Source organism: Littorina saxatilis, linkage group LG1 (genome assembly GCF_037325665.1).
Source record: "Littorina saxatilis isolate snail1 linkage group LG1, US_GU_Lsax_2.0, whole genome shotgun sequence".
Lineage (NCBI taxonomy): Eukaryota > Metazoa > Mollusca > Gastropoda > Littorinimorpha > Littorinidae > Littorina > Littorina saxatilis.
This window is the reverse complement of record NC_090245.1, coordinates 92,795,472-92,807,390: the sequence shown is the minus strand read 5'-3', so window position 1 is coordinate 92,807,390 and position 11,919 is coordinate 92,795,472. Positions and strand designations below refer to the sequence as shown.

The following is an 11,919-nucleotide window of genomic DNA, read 5'->3' as shown; positions in this document are numbered from 1 at the left end:
TCAAAGGGCTAATTCTTTGCTTTTCGACATATGCCCAACTGAAAACGCTTTAGCAACTCAAGTGCACACGACAACCATCTAAATAGACTACATGTTCGCAGAAAACACAATACTGAATATAGAGGGAAAAAAACGGCTCTTTTTAAAAGCACTTTTAGTAGTGAAGTACTTTTAGGATTGTTTGGAATTTTTTACCAGCAGACACCCTTTTACTGCTGAGTGTCTTAGTATTGTAAGATGTGTGATTTGAATTTTGGTTTAAAGGTGCCTTTGGTTTGAACACCCCTACCCCTACGAGGCAGAAATACAAAGAAATAGAAGGAAATTGAGCCTATTTGGAACCAGACTTTAGTATGTTCCCATGGGGGGATTCACGGTGCGAATGACACTGCGTCAGCTTTTTCATTTATCTTTAGTATTTTCTTCAACTTTAACTTTTAGGACCATGTATGAGGTTGTGGCAAGCTAAATACACAACACGACGACGTCTCAGAAAAATAGTAAGGATTATATAGGGAAAAACAACAGTGTCAGTTAAAGTCCGTTTTGAAGGTGTTAGTGGTTGGGGATTTTGAAAAGCATCAGACATCAGGCAGATACAATCCTTTCTGCGTGTTCTGGTGCAGAAAGAGTTTTCAGTTTATACATTGGGGTGACCAGTAGATACCATTTTACAACCATACCCCCAAACGACATTTACAGAGCCCAAAGAAGGATTTGGGTCAATTTCAAAGCCATTTTTCCGTATGAAGCGCCAACTTTATATGAAAATGTGTTTAATAAACATCAAAGGACTGAGGTTGAACTTTCTGATAAGGGACATTTTAAACCTAGTCATTGTCACTTCAACGTTCCCTTCACTAAAGTGGCTAAGATGCCTGGACTATAAGACCAGTGAATGTCGAGATATATATGTTAATTGGATCTGTGATCCAAACATGCCTTTTGGTCAATCTCGATGGCAGTTTATTCCACTCGCCCTACGGGCTTGTGGAATAAACTTCCATCTCGATTGACCAAAAGCCATGTTTGGATCACAGATCCAATTAACGTATAGTGTTGAACTTTTTTTCTCCTTTTTTGCTCACGTAAGTGTAGCCTATGCGTTGGTAAACTTTGTCTGTCTGTGCGTGCGTGCGTGCGTGCGTGCGTGCGTATGTATATATGTATGTCTGTGGTAGAAACTTTAACTTTTGAAGACGTCATATTACATTGACGTCACATTATGACGTACGAGGGTTAGACGTCACGCGATGGAATTACTGAAAGTCTCGGTGATTGTTATTTTGAGCGGGCCGAGACTATTTGGTAGTCGTGTCCATGTAAGTAGGCTACATCAAACACTGTACATAGACCTTTTTCACTTAAATTTTGGCGCATGCGCTGTGAAGTTTATTGTCAGATCTACCGGAACTAAGGGGCAAAAGGAAAAATCGACAACGAGGCTTGGTGCAAAGTAAAGTGCGGAGACGACGAGACAAACTGTTGTGTTTACAACTGCAAGTGCAACAGTGGAATCAATGAAGACAGAGAAATACGGTGGACAGAATTTGTCATTGTATGGCTTTCCGATGGGTGCAATTGCGAAGGCGCAACAGCGAAGGACGCGATGGGTGCAAGCAATCCGACGACAGGGGTTTGTCGTGCCCAGAGATCTGTGCCATTGAAAAGTCTGCTCGCGTCACTTCGTGTCTGGCAATGGCACGGCTATCAACGATGCCAACTCCTTTGACTTCGTACCCACCCTTAATCTTGGATTTGAGAGAACATCAAGAACAAGTGACTCTAGCAGAAGGACAAGGTACTGGTCGGAGACGTGACTTTGTCCGCTCAGTGAAGACCGACGACAAGCAAGCGGTTTTGCTTCCACCCCCCAGTGTCAACGCTGAAAATATCATCGGATCTGGAAGAGACTCAGAGCTAAGTAAGCTTTGTTTGTTTTTATCAATTTATGATCTGCTGACTTCAAATTGTCTTCCTACATCAGTGTATAAGAAATTTAAAATGAATCGGCAGCCCAAAACGGATGCATAGGAAGGGTCACGAAACAATTGCAAGATTTTAGAAAACAAACAAACAAGATCTAGACATATGTCGACAAGCCGCGTGCATGCAATCAACCAGAGATCTGTTGCTACAGTATCTCTGAATCAACAGACTCTTGAATCGAGAAGATTAAGGAGGTTACTTGATACAGATAGTGATGCAGTTTTCAAGACATCGATAAAGCTCATGCTGAATCATTTTTTTTATTCCCAGAAATGTACCATTGAATTGATGCAACAACAAAAATAGCACTAGATTTCTACAATTTTGATTTTGCATGGAACACTCCAAAATAATTTCCGGGGAGCATCTCCCGCACCCCTAATTTTTTTTCAATTTCAGGAGTTATTTCCCTCATGTATTTTCATGCTTAAATGCTGTGAGTGTGATGCATGTGTAATCTGATAACAAGATCATTGATGCTGATTATATTGCTAATGTATACATTTGATTTTGTATTTACAGAAGCAGCCATTCCTTTGCCCTCTGCATCTAGTGAGAGCTCAGGACCAGGGCCAGATCATGCCTTTGCAAAGAGGGACACGACTACATGTGAGGGTATTGTTATTGGAACACAGACTACCTCAAGTTGGCAGAGCTGCAGATGACAATTACATAACAGGCCTCTGTGATTAATCGTCTGACTGAAGATGTTTCTGGCTTGAAGAAAGACAACATGAAGGTGAAGGAGAACATGTATACGCTCTTTTTCTGTTGATTCTCTACTGAAAAATGACACTGCAGTATGGTTTCACACATATGGTGATCTTTCGGTATGCATGTACCTACTTCGTAAAAAAAGGCAGGTCTACATTACTGGGTTGATGAACTGCCAAAGGCCACATCACTCCAAAGAGCAAGAAGCTTATTTTGTCATGTAATGGTTTATATAATTTACTCTGGTACTGTATAGAATAAAGGGCCCATTATCAATCAAATCTCTGGTCTGGTCTGAGTTTGTTTCATCAATGATTGTATGTGAGCTTACGAACATAACGATTCCCACTTTAAATAAATGCGATCAAGATAATTAGGTAGACAACATGTCAAGAGACGTTTATTCCTCATTTCTTGTTATAATTGAAGGATATTATTATGCAATATACTGCTTTGTTTTTTAAAATGGCTTCAAATTGTCTCCCTTGTACCGACACTTTAGTACACAATTTGTGCATTCACTTGAGTTATTTCTTAAAGAAAATTACCCCCCAAAATTATTCAAAACAGTCTTTGACATATCTACAGTTTCATTAAAAGAAAAACTGTATTTTATTTTAAGTGATAAATAAATATAGACAAATCTTGGGACTGTGCACAAACTGATCGGCTTGAACTCAAAAGTCGCAGCCAAGAATCTTCTGCAACTTTTGAGTTCAAGTCTGTCAGCTTGTGCACGGTCCCACAATCAGTTCAAAAAGAATTTTCCTTGATATAGCCTTGAAAAAAAAAAGTAAGTAACAAATTTTGTACAAACAAATTTGTTCAAGGGAGACAATTGGAATCATGTTTTTTAAAATCGGTGAATTGCATTATAATTTCCTCCAAAAAATAACAAATAACTGTGAAATAAATTGGAAAAAAGTGCTAACATTATTACCTTGATCAGATCGATGTGTATGACAAGGAATTTCTATGTTTGCTGATTTGGTTGTCCGGTAATGACTTTCATGCACAGGGCTTCTAAATTCACTCGCTCAAACGCTCATGTCTGCACCAACATTCACACACGTCCATATTCATAAGGGATGGTGACAACACGCTCTTGAACAACAAACATGGCACAAAACGAATGAACATTTCAAACATTTCGCTATTGAATGAAATCATCAGTACATGGATATCAAATCATAAAACATCTCACAAAATACCTCCTTGCCATTCCGAAGTTGAAGAAGAATACAGTCCGGCATTACACACACTACACTTTCATCACTGAGAATCGCTGTTCACAACACATGTCCTCGGCTCTGATACGTTCTCCGAATAATACACACAAGTCATGGATGATGGTATAGTCCGTACGAAGCCGAAACACTTCTTACTATCCTCTGACACAAGTTCTTATCAGCTTCCACAATCTTCTGTCTTAACTGCAGGCTTTTAAAATATTAAACCTGAACTCACACACAGAGGTGACAGCACTACGTACCCTCCCTCGCTGTAAACAAAGTACTGATTTTACCTGTCCATATTGAAACTACATACATTTTTCACTTGACAGAACAGTTAACTGTTGCTACCAACTTAATTAACTGGTATTGGAAAAAAATATCACACCTTGAAAACCCTAGTTCAGTATATCATTTAAACTATATGCAGCCTTCAAACGGTTGGTACCGGTTGTTGAAGATCTCTTAGTCGCGCTTCCTTGCATCCGGACTTCTTGGTCAAAATTGAGGCCTTGAAGAGTCGTCCGGGGAAACTTGTCTTGTCTTGAAGCATACCTGAAAATGAAATTATTTTTTTTACTTGACACTAAAGCAAATCTTATGCTGGGTACAAATGCTAAAACAAGTTGCGCCAGTCTGTCAAACATGTATAACGATACTGAACGCAGTACATTTCACAAGGACAATGCTTAGCTGAAAACCAGCATCCACGTCGAATAAGGTAAATGGCAACCCAGCATAGCGCAGTAGCAAAACTGTCCCACAGGAAATCACGCTTCCCTGTGTTTAAAACAAATCTGTTTAACTTTCTAAGCTTGTAGCCCTGAAAGTCAAAAAATTATGCACTAGCCTCTGGCTAGTGATTCTGAAAATGTACCAGCCAGAGAGCAAATTTTACGAACCAAACCAACAATTTGATTCAGCATCTTCACTCGCATTTCGCGAGTAGATGAACACTTCTACTCACCAGTTGCATGCTTCTACTAACTATGGCGAGTAAAATACTTGCCACTTTCACTGTTTCAGGGCTGGTTTGTTTTTAACCTGGGGGCGGGGATAGGCCTATAGCTCAGTTGGTAGCGCGCTGGATTTGTATTCAGTTGGCCGCTGTCAGCGTGAGTTCGATCCCAGGTTCGGCGGAAATTTATTTCAGAGTCAACTTTGTGTGCAGACTCTCTTCGGTGTCCGAACCCTCCCCCCGTGTACACTACATTGGGTGTGTACGTTAAAGATCCCACGATTGACAAAAGGGTCTTTCCTGGCAAAATTGCTTAGGCACAGTTAATAATTGTCTACCTATACCCGTGTGACTTGGAATAATAGGCCGTGAAAGGTAAATATGCGCCGAAATGGCTGCAATCTACTGGCCGTATAAAATTTCATCTCACACGGCATCACTGCAGAGCGCCTAGAACTGTACCCACGGAATATGCGCGATATAAGCGTCATTGATTGATTGATTGATTGATAATGTTGTAGTTTTCCAGAAATTGCTCTACACACAAACATACACCACCGCCCTGGTCTCTTGACTAAATGTAAAATGCATAGTTTGTTGATAATGCACTTTATAAATATCACTGTTTCTCTTTCCCCAGTCTTGTAGCTGTTGTAGTTAACAAGCTCTATATTTTAACTTTGAGACTTATGTTCTGAAAAAAATAGATCACACTCTGATGTAAACCTTTTCAATATGAAGCTTATATAGCGCGTATTCCGTGGGTACAGTTCTAAGCGCTTGTCGAAGAGTTGTCAACACAGGACTAACAAAGAAACTAACATCTTTAGACGGACACGAACCCTATCACACACTAGCAAACCCTGGTAAACAAACAACTGTTTAACAACAATGTACACATCAATAGCTAGGTACCTCTAGGTAATGCAACCCTAATTTCCTTAATATTAATTATTATACACACTTACTTAACAATTTGTATGTCATCGAGAGCAGCTGGTGCAGTTTTCATGGCAGCATGCCCCTTCCACATACATTTGTAGTGTGTACAAGTTTTGTCTGCTGGCACAGTGTCGATTCCTTCAGCCATGTAGTGTGAAGCAGCAAAAAGGGTGGCGGCCACATGGTTGCAAGACTGTCCTTTCTGGGTAAAAACAACAACACACATTCAAATTCCGTTTGTGTCATCTTGATTTTCCTTAGCCTGCTAACAACAATTAACTTTATCTTTCCTAGGAATTCCTACAGAGAGCTTGTAAGCGCATGCTGTTGATATCTATATAAAATATATACCGGCTCAGAATGGAATTTGATCTTACTGCAGTGATAACCTTCATTGACAAGAGGATTCACAAACACATGTGTACGTACACATTAAATAAAACTCCGCACTCAGGTACCTGGTATTCTATTGAACATGCCAAGCCAACATGGCATGGTCTCCTGGAGATACTGATTGAAATTACATTAACATGCTGCTCATAACTTTGTCAAAAATGACAGCTTTTGCATGCAGACATTTTTAGTAGAGAATTATGAATCTCTGTGTGTGTTTGTCACTTTGTGTGCCATGCATTATATGACTGAGTATGAAAACTGATTGTGTAAGATACCAAGTAACGCAGCCATCAAGTTAATCCCACAAAACATACAAGGCCAACAACACTTACCCAGCAATACACTCGCAGTAGGCTCCAAGTGCCTGTCCGGTCAGCGTCCCCCCACAACAGCATACACTTCGTTGCGAGTCTGCTTCATTGACGTCAGCACACTCGCTCTGAGTCTGATCACCACAGTTGCTTACTAGCTGTTGTGCCATGCAGAAAGACATTTTATGCACACAGTATGTCTATCGTTTACCCCAAGGTTTTGCATTCTTTGCGCTGGATGCGTCGTATAACTTGTCGAACGTCGACGCAGTAGTATCAGTAAGAAAGTTGATCCAGAGATCTGTACTGTAGATCTGTGGTCGATCACCTCTGCTTCGCTTATGCAGGGGAAGTTCGCCAAGTCTTTCGTCCATATACCACCAATAGCCGTTTCAAACCATACCTTCATGCATGTCCTGGACTTTTAGTTCATGATTTTGAACAAGATAATCCGTTTTCTTGCAGAATTTCTCAAAGTAATCCTCTGGCAATAGTACTTCGAGCACCGACAGTGAAAGAGGTATTTCAGGCCAGGCACCTATTGCCCCTTATTTCCGGTTATCAGAGAGAGGCTGCCGTGCCCTAAAATCTGATTGGTCGAAACGCTGGGGGCAAAGGTTATACGAAAAAGGTCTATTGGACGAAGTCGACTTCGCGTAGCTCACTTCGCGAAGCTACCGGAACTAGACTTCGTCGCAGTCCAAGGGAAGGCACTATGGCGGAAAAGAGAGTTATCTTTTCATGTCTTGGCGTCTCAAATGCGCGTAGTCTCGACCAGCGCGTGGTGTGCTTCTTTCTGAGTACTTTACGTCACAAATTGTACTTTACGTACTTGATGATGACGTAAGTTAATTGTATGTGTTCTATTTCGTTGACTGAGCACGGCCGGGACCAGTTGGCGTGAGCGCTGGGATTTCGAGTTTCATTCGACATGTCAATGCATCGCAGTATGAAATAATACAGGTAGGAGGTTTAGTTCTTGTACTTTGGGTCAACCAAAGTCGATAAATGCATTCTTCACTATGGTATTGAGTCTGATTTCGTCGTCCATCTTGAATCGAAAGCACTCTTCTTACAAAAAAACCAACTTCGTTGCGAGCTTCGGCGAAGCTTCGCATGTCAAAACTTGAGAAGCGATGTTGGGGTCAAAGTACCACGCCGTAGCTGCGGGTTTTTGGTATAAAGACTTCGCGAAGCTTCGTGTAGTCGACTACGGGCTCAATTAAGGACGGGCTTGGGGAAGACGTGGAACTTGCGAAGAAAATGCGAAAAAGTGTTTGTGGGTTATCGTCCCTAGTCACATGCTGGCGGCGAAAACAAAATGGCGGATCGCGTAGGTACCGATCGCGTGCGAGGTGGTGGTAAATTTTGCTCGGCTTTTTGTTGCAAGAACGCCCGTTACAAACAGAGCTGCTTCGGGAAAACTTTCCACAAGTTCCCTAAAGAAGAAAAAAGGTGGGTTGTGCAGTGATTATTACACCCCCGGTATAGGGGTGTGTATAGGTTTCGGTCGATGTGTTTGTTTGTTTGTTTGTTTGTTTGTTTGTGTGTTTGTTTGTGTTCGCAAGTAGATCTCAAGAATGAACGGACCGATCGTCACCAAACTTGGTGAACAGGTTCTATACATTCCTGAGACGGTCCTTACAAAAATTGGGACCAGTCAAACACACGGTTAGGGAGTTATTGGTGGATTTTGGTTTTTTGGGGGGATCAACTACGGCATAACTCTTCCTTATCTTCTCCATGTTTTCAGTGTTTACCTCCCTTCCTTCGTATGGTGCACTATAGTATGAGGGGGCATCTTCGGATATTCCCGGCGTTCTGTTACTATTTTTAGAAGGTCACCGCAGTGTCCAGAACGTAAATTGGACCCGTAAATTATCCTCACTGTAAAAGTGCAAAGGTCGAATCAATTTATAGCCACGCGAAAAATACACTCTCATCTATCTCTATATATTTATACAATAGATATAGATATATATATATACGGCTTCTGTGTGTGTGTGTGTGTTTGAGTGTGTCTGTAGAAAACACCTATGTATTGCACAGTTCTGTTTGTGATGTGGTACCTAGGGCGTCGTCGACAAGTATGGGACTCGACATGATATGATCAGGAATGGCATTATGGCCCCTGAATCATGTTCGTGCTGTTTCCATTCCACGAGTCTGGAAGGGACCTAAGCTTGACGGGTCCATGGTTCCAAGCCGGCGTACAGTGCGCCACTCAAGCCGGGTATTCGGCTCTACTTGCTACCCGGCGAAGCGGCAGATACACCCCGGACAAAATCTGGTCGATGAGATATTTCAATACCTTCTCTCAGCGCGCAGCGCAAACCGATTTTGGTTTTTTTTTGGGGGGATCTTTTGTTTTCTGTATGCGGTCAGTAGGTGTTACAGAAAGAGTTATATTGATTTGTCTTTTTCTCCGCCTGTCTCTTTGTCAACCCAATCAACTTATTTTAACCACACTTGTTAGCAGTGCCTTCTCAGTTGGTGGCAGTGAGAATGGTAAGGACGGGGGTGTTTTTCCTACCTCGGAGGAATTTCTTGTTTCATCAGGTTTACCTTCTTCAGAATGACTCAATGAGAATGCAATGGCTCGAGTCAACTCACTCAGTAGACTACAGCGTCAGCTAGTACTTACGACTGTGAGTGTGAGTCAGCAGTCAGTACAAAACAACAGTTTACACTTGATGACAAACTACCCGTGGGCATATTTGCCGAATCCTTTATCAAACCTTGCTTACGGGAAAACTACAGTACAAAAAGAAAAAGTACAAAGCAGTTAAAAAGAAACTGAAAGAGTTGGATGAAAATAAAGCCCAAGGGCCTGATCTAATCCCATCAAAGGTACTTAAAGTGTAACTAAACAGACATTTTGAAGTGTCAGCTTTACTGAATTGCTTTATGTTTTGTCCAAGTATAGACCTGTAGAAGCGATACTGGACGATTTTTCCAACGTTTACTGTGTTTTCTGATTTACTACGATTTTTTAAAAGTGTTGAACCCATTTCAGATTTACCTGATTATCTGTTCTTGATTTGATACTTCCAAAGAACAAGTGGTACTTTGAGTTCCGGTTTTATGTTTTAACCAATCAGAATTTGGTTCCTAAATAAAATCGTCTGCTGCCTGTCCCAGCAGAGTCGGCAACAAGCACTGCTTGCCACATGTGTGATGTTACCAACAGAAATAGCCATAAATTGGGCAAGGTAGCAATGTAAATGAATTGGATCTAACTAATGTGCTTGTACTGCATCTCTGGCCTTTGAATTCACTCCAAATGTACTGGCTCAGCGTGAGAGGCAACATCCTGTCGAAATCGTAAGCACGAGGCTGACTGGGAGATTATTATTCGAAGAGCATGCTGAAACGGATTGTAAGTACAATATTTTACATGTTCTCGACATTTCTGTTGATCTTTCCTTAACTTTAATTGTTTCCTTGATTTAAAACCCTAGGGCTTGTATTTTCAGTTGTGATACTAAGCACGTATCTGATCACTTCACACTTGAATTTTGGAATGATGAAGTGGAATTATTTCTGGATCTAATTTATTCCTTGTTCCCCCCCCCCCCCCCCCCCCCTCTCGATTCCTTTTTTCGCCACATATGTATTGTCGTGTAAGGGGGTAGATGCGTGTACTGGCTGATTTTTTTGATTTTTTTTACTTCGGTCAGATACAGATGATTGGAAAAAAAAACTTGTCAAGGATTTCAGAATTTAATAGATCATATCTGTTCGAAGTTTTTACGGGATGGGTCCTGTTACAATACAGACTGAATGTGCGCAAGATGAACTTTTGATTAAACATACACACACAAATGAATCTCTTGATTTTGTTATTCGGCGAATGTCCAGTTTCCACCACCACGTCTGTGGTATGTTTTTATACTGTTTGATTGAATAGACTGACGTGCATTCTCTCGCAAATGTGCGCGCGTGTGTGTTTGTCTGTGCCTCAGAATTATTAATCAAAGATGATGTTGCACATTGCAGATCTATGCGACAGAAGCAAGTGGACAAGACAGCTACATTTGTCTGAGTGAAGATCCAACGGTAAGCTCTTTTAGCCGAAGACAGCGAGCCTGGGTGCATGCATGTGTTCTGCGCGAACTTAGAATCCGGTTTCATTCTAGAATGGACCGGGTCCAGGTTGGAATTCTAACCCTGCGCAAGTACAGGGGTGCCATTCTAGAATGAAACCCTTGAATAAAGGGGGCCGTAATGTTTGTAGGTAAGACAGAGTTGTCTTCCCTTGAATTATCTCCACCTGCACCTTCCCTTTGATAAAATGGGGCTGATTTGTCTACCCCTGAAAAAAATCCTTTGGCGATCTTGCGATGTCATGTCATGTCAAGAAAGTTGACACTCCTGAGTACGCAGACAAAGGCAGACCATAGCAAGGGGGACTACCAGGGCAGTAATGTTTGCAGGGCAGTTGTTTTTGTGATGAGAGCCGGTTGCGGCCGCTTGCAATGTCAGCCCTGTCTCCTTCTCGGAAATGTCCGGTTTTTTGACAATTTTTTTGACAGACAGACAGACAGACGGTCAGACCGACTAACCGACAGACAGACCAACAGAAGGACAGAGTGAGTTATAGAGCTGTTGTCACAGGTTTAAAAAAAAGTTGACATTATATCTTCACAATTCAGAAGACCAACTTCATGTAGGGCCTATATGAATAAGATTAAAAGTTACAAGCGAGATCGGCAAAACACTGTCAGTCCGGAAATTTCCGTTCGTAGCGATCAGTGCTGAGTGTCTCTCAAAATCGTAATCACTTTCAGAACATCACAATCCCAATTCACGATGTCTTTGAGTAAAGTGTAAAAAACCCGAAAAAAACACCCAACCAAACACACAAAAAACAAAAACAAACAGAAAATCCACATTTGTGGCTTTGGCTGTGTGATAGTCTAACTGAAATGACTATTCCAACTTGGACCCAAATTCTAACCTTGCGCACGGCCGATTCTAGAATGGACCAGCAACAAGGGTTTCATTCTAGAATGGCACCCCTGTACTTGCGCAGGGTTAGAATTCCAACCTGGACCCGGTCCATTCTAGAATGAAACCGGATTCTAAGTTCGCGCAGAACACATGCAAGCTTCTATCATGTTCGTGTGAGTGCTGCAGGGCTATCAGACGACTTTTCATTATTCTTGATTTGGAGATCTATGCAGGGTATTAGAAAGTGCAGAATATACACGTTTGAACAAATACGATGTGTGTTTGCTCTGAAAAAAAGAAAAAACGCAACAAACAAACATTGTATTTGTTTAAAGTATCACAAATATTTATTACCTGTATCTGCATGTTTTGATAATGATGAAGGGTAAATTACTTTGACGTGTGCTTTTTTTTTTAACCACAC

General features: G+C 41.3%; 2 long non-coding RNA genes across 2 annotated transcripts; one reads left to right on the top strand and one right to left on the bottom strand.

Moving 5' to 3' along the window:
* Positions 1-748: 748 nt before the first annotated feature.
* On the top strand, positions 749-2,988 carry LOC138945714 (uncharacterized). Its single transcript, XR_011449098.1, has 2 exons — positions 749-1,924; positions 2,512-2,988. It is a non-coding gene; the product is annotated as an uncharacterized lncRNA (long non-coding RNA).
* Positions 2,989-5,000: 2,012 nt separating this feature from the next.
* On the bottom strand, positions 5,001-7,202 carry LOC138945706 (uncharacterized). The gene is made up of 3 exons (XR_011449094.1): positions 6,564-7,202; positions 5,809-6,037; positions 5,001-5,619 (listed from the first exon to the last, which is right to left on the bottom strand). It is a non-coding gene; the product is annotated as an uncharacterized lncRNA (long non-coding RNA).
* Between the last annotated feature and the right edge of the window lie 4,717 nt (positions 7,203-11,919).